Here is a 5,494-nt window from a genome sequence, read left to right as displayed (position 1 = left end):
CTTAGATTAAGGTGGGAAGCAAGAGAAAAACGTGCAATCGGTGCTGAGGAGGAGGAGGAACATTTTGAACCAAACATGGAAGGCAACATGGAAAACCAACATGAAGAAGAGGCTGATAACCATGGGGGAGGAGGTAGAGCAAATCATGCCGGGGAGGATAGAAGAGTGTTAGGCTCTTACATCAATCCAAACCCAGGCAATTGTGGAAGTAGCATCCAAAAGCCAACAATCCAGGCCAACAACTTTGAACTAAAACCACAGCTCATCACCCTTCTTCAGAACAACTGTTCGTTTAGAGGAGGTGTCCAAGAAGATCCCAATCAACATCTAACCACCTTCTTGCGAATTTGTGACACAGTGAAGTCTAATGGTGTTCATCCTGACGCCTATAGACTACTTCTATTCCCATTCTCACTCAAGGATAAGGCAGCCAAGAGGCTGGAGGCTTTCCCCAAGGAGAGTTTGACAACTTAGGAGGATGTGGTGAACAAATTCCTAGCAAGATTCTACCCCCCTCAACGAATCAACCGGCTGAGAGCTGAGGTCCAAACTTTCAGGCAACAAGATGGTGAGACCCTCTTTGAAGCATGGGAGAGGTTCAAAGACTTAACAAGGAGGTGCCCACCAGATATGTTCAATGAATGGGTGCAGCTGCACATTTTCTATGAAGGCTTGTCATATGAATCAAAGAAGGCAGTGGACCATTCCTCTAGAGGATCATTGAACAAGAAGAAGACCATTGAAGAAGCCATAGATGTCATTGAGACTGTAGCTGAGAATGACTACTTCTATGCTTCCGAAAGAGGGAACACTAGAGGAGTGATAGAGCTAAACAATGTAGATGCTCTGCTGGCTTAGAACAAGCTCATTACCAAGCAGCTAGCTGACCTCACCAAGAAGATGGAGAGGAACCAAGTGGCAACCATCACCACTTCATCAACAACCCAAGAAGGAATGGATGAAGAGGCAGAGGGTAATCTTGAGCAAGCCAACTACATTGGGAATTCACCTAGACAGAACCATGATCCATACTCCAAAACCTACAACCCTGGATGGAGGAACCACCCAAACTTTGGGTGGGGGAATCAGCAAGATCAAAGCCAAGACCAGAGACGTTACAACTCCAACAACAATGCAGCTCATCAACAATTCACACAGAGGACATATCAACAACCCCACAACAACACTTCTCCACACCCATATCAAAACCAAAACAACACCTCTACTCCCAATCCACCATCATTTGATGACAAGCTCTCTAAGATTGAAACCTTACTTGAAGGAATATGCCAAGAGATTCAAGAAAACAAGGTGTTCAAAGAGGAGGTGCGAGCCAATATTAAGAACCAGGGAGAGACCATCAAGAAGCTGGAATTCCAAGTGGGATGCTTAGCTGAGAAGATTCCCAAACCTACTGATAGCTTCCCAAGTGACACGGAGAAAAACCCAAGAGGAGAAGCAAAAAAAGTAAGATGGGAAGATTGCAAAATGGTCACTACAAGTGATCAAGAGGCTAAAGACAAGCAAGGCAAACTCTCCAAACAGCCTGAAGACATAGGGGCACACTGGAACGTTAGTGACAATGTTAAGTGTCACTAACGTTCTCGAAGGTTGGCAAGGCCACGTTAGAAGCCACGTTAACCTAGTTAACGTGGGCTCTAACGTGAGGCAAAGGGGTATATTGGAACGTTAGTGACAATATTGAGTGTCACTAACGTTCTCGAACTCATACTTTCACTAAACGTTAACACCCCTAACGTCCTGAGCTAAAGTCTCTGCCCACTTCACACTATCTCTCTGCAAGTAAAACCAAGCCCAAATGAAGAAGAGAACTGCTTCAAACTCAAGATCCAAAGGCCCAAGACTTGAAGAGCCAACTAGAAGCTGAGAAGAGTAGTATATATAGGAGTAGCTTTGAATTATTTAAAGAGTTCTGGAAGTTGGAAAATAGCACTACTCTCTGTATTTTTACTTTCTCTGCTCTTCTAGTTCCATGATGTATTCTCCATCTTTGTTTTCATTTTCTAGAGCTATGAACAACTAAACCCCTTTCATTGGGTTAGGGAGCTCTGTTGTAATTTGATGGATCAATACTAGTTTTCATTATTCTTCTTCTATCTTTTCTCTTGATTTTACTTGAAAACTTTCGATCTTCATCTTATTGGGTAGTTATCTTGGAAAAGAAGCTATTCAAACTTGGATCTCTTCTGAGCCTTGAAAGAGGAATGAAGAGATCAAGCTAGAAATGCTTTCTCATGCTGGACCGAATTGGGTTTGGATTGATATGTGACTATAATCCTCTCGATACTTGATTTGGGAAATGCATGTGGTATAATCAGTGACCACACTTCATCTCTTCTCATGAGCAATTGACCAAGGAATTGGCTATTGATCAAGATTTGAGAGATTGAATTGCAAGAAATTGTAATTCAATCAATTAAGATTGCCAAGGAGATCAATGATTGCATTGATTGAGGAAGAGATGAAAATAAACTTGATCTGGAGAATTGCAACATCTCCTGCACCCAATGAACTCCCCAATTCTGATCTCACCCATTCTCTTTAATTTCTACATTTACTTTTATGAGCAAACACCCCATTCCCATTTACAATTCTGCAATTTACTTTCAGTCATTTACTTTCAGCCCTTTAATTCTAGCATTTACTTTTTCTGTCATTTACATTCCCGCCATTTTATTTTCTGCAAATCTCAACCCAAATTCTGAATTCGCTCAACTAGAACATTCTTCTAATTAAAGTTGCTTGATCAATCAATCCCTGTGGGATTCGACCTCACTCTATTGTGAGTTTTTACTTGACGACAAATTCGGTACACTTGCCGAAGGAAATTTGTTGAGAGACAGTTTCCACCTGCATCAACTTATTGTGGGCAGGGCAGTGATATTTTGGAGGCTTGGTTCATTATGCTGCTCTCTTGGAGAGCAGTGTGCTCTTGTGGAGAGCAGTGTTTGCTTCCTCCTTCTATGTTGCACCACACTTCTCCTCCCATGGCCACACTTCTTAAGCCACGTTTTTCTTATTTTCTTCTTTTCTTCACCTACAAGAAATCAAAGCAACCATTCAAAGTATCTCTAAACTCATAAGGTTTATAATTCATTAAAAATCAATTAATTTTAGCTCAAACCTCATGATTTAGCATCAATTTAATGGTGGTTGTTTGATTTAAAGAAGTCATGCATTTTCATTCCAAATTATTTACTTAAGATGTAAGAAAGTGCATAAAGACTAGTGAAACAAGTGAAATTAGCTTGAAAAATGGGTATATGATGACTTGTCATCAGTATGCTTTCTTCCTTGCTCCTTTGATCCATGCCTAGCCTAATTCAATCCTGGAATTACTAGCAAACACATCAAGGCATCTTATGGAATCAAAGAGGAATTAGGATTCATCAAAATAAGGCTTAAAAAGAATGTTTTTACAATTAAGTACAAATACGGGAGAGATAATGAAACCATGCTAATTCATAGGTTAAATGTGAGAAAAGGTCATTAAAATACTATAAATCCAATACAAGATAGACCGTCAAATTGGGGTTTATCAGTCAGTTGTATTTTGCAAGTCACGCGTTCGCCTCATCTATGCGCTCACGTCGATTCTCTTTCGTGCGAACCACGCGTTCGCGTCGTCCATGCGGACGTGTCACTACCAGTTGCTCTAAAACTCCAATTTGTGCTTTCCTTCCATTTTTGTATGTTTCCTTTCCATCCTTTAAATCATTCCTGCCCTATAAAACCTGAAAGTACTCAACACACAAATCACGGCATCAAATGGTAATAAAGGATAATTAAAATAATTACTTTTAAAGCATAGAAAACATGTGTTTCATATATATCACATAATAGGGAAGGGAAAGCAAAACTAATGTAATTTCTATGAATAAGTATGTGAAAGGTTGAATAAATCACTTAGATTGAGCACAATATACATCATAAAATATGGGTTTATCATGACCATAGATAAGCTATTGTTATGGTGAAAAATCGTGACCATAGATAAGGCTATGGTCACGGTTTTAAGGAGGAGTGACCATAGAGGCTGTGGTCACGGTGAAAAACCGTGGCCATAGATAGGGTTATGGTCACGATTTTAAGGAGGGGTGACCATAGAGGCTATGGTCACGGTGAACACTGTGGCCATAGATAGGGCTATGGTCACGATTTTAAGTGGGGTGACCATAGAGGCTATGGTCACGGCAAAAAGCGTGACCATAGATAAGGCTATGGTCACGGTTTTAAGGTGGGGTGACCATAGAACTGTGGTCACGGCAAAAACTGTGACCATAGATAAGGCTATGGTCACGGTTTTGAAGAGGGGTGACCATAGAAGCTTTGGTCACGGTTTTAAGGAAGGGTGACCATAGAGGCTATGGTCACGGCAAACCGTGACCATAGATATGGCTATGGTCACGGTTTTTATGCGTGATCATAGATTGCCTTATGGTCACGGTTAAAAACTGTGGCCTAAAGTGTCAGAATTTGAAAATTATAACCGTGACCATAAGTAAAAAAACCGTGACCATAGACCTATGGCCACGACGGAATAGGCCATTATAAAAAACCGTGACCATAGGTCCAGAACCGTGACCATAGATCTATGGTCACGGTTTTTTACCGTGACCATAGGCCTTTTTTGTAGTGTTAGCTCTCTCTGATGGTGTGTGTGTTCTAAAAGGCGCCTAATTTAGAGTTCACACACCTAAGTCATTAATGTCACACTCATTCACTCACTCATTTCTAGTAATTTATTTCATTCCAATAATTTACACTTCCTTGCTTTTGTATTTTCCCATCCTACGGTGTTATTTTCTATTTCTCATGAATGATGCACCACAAGCAAATATGAAAGTGGGAGAAAGAACACACAGCAATCGGTTGATCCGCCAGCTGAAGGTGGCAATTCGGAGAGTCGCCAATACCCCCTTATTCTTCTTTGGATGCACCGAGGACGGTGTGATGGCAAGAATTGTTGTCGATAAGGAATTTCACAAAATATTTACGTTGTAGGTATATCCCCAAACCAACAAACAACTCTCACATCAAATTAAATTTGGTTTTGTCACTAGTACAAACCCCAAATAAGAATTAACCGGAGTATTTGGACTCCGGGTCATCTCAAAAGGAATTGCAATGAAGTGTATGATTATTGGCTATGAGGTATATTTTTGGGGTTTTTGAAATAATAGACATGAAAGTAAATGATAAGGAAATTCAAATAACAAAAAGGCCTTAGCAAGGATTGGTGGTCAAGGATCTCTATCCTTATCACTAACCACAACATGAGAATTGGCAAGGATCAACCCCATTAAGTCATCCTCTAACTAATAAAGGAAAATCAAATGAGCTATATCAATCCAAGTCCATAAGTCCTAGGTCTCCACCAATTCAATTAGTGAGACCTAGAGTCAATGGCTCCCAATCATCAATCACTTGGACATTAGTAACTCAAGAGTTCCTAAGTCACCTCTCCAAGCCA

The 5,494-nt window shown here is 40.5% G+C and overlaps 1 non-coding gene across 1 annotated transcript; it reads right to left on the bottom strand.

The window, feature by feature from the left end:
- Positions 1 to 529: 529 nt before the first annotated feature.
- LOC130938105 (small nucleolar RNA R71) lies at positions 530 to 635 on the bottom strand. Its single transcript, XR_009069284.1, has one exon. It is a non-coding gene; the product is annotated as a small nucleolar RNA R71 (small nucleolar RNA).
- Between the last annotated feature and the right edge of the window lie 4,859 nt (positions 636 to 5,494).

Source organism: Arachis stenosperma, chromosome 6 (assembly GCF_014773155.1).
Source record: "Arachis stenosperma cultivar V10309 chromosome 6, arast.V10309.gnm1.PFL2, whole genome shotgun sequence".
NCBI lineage: Eukaryota > Viridiplantae > Streptophyta > Magnoliopsida > Fabales > Fabaceae > Arachis > Arachis stenosperma.
Note: the sequence above shows the minus strand (reverse complement) of the source record. Positions and strands in the feature narration are given on the sequence as shown.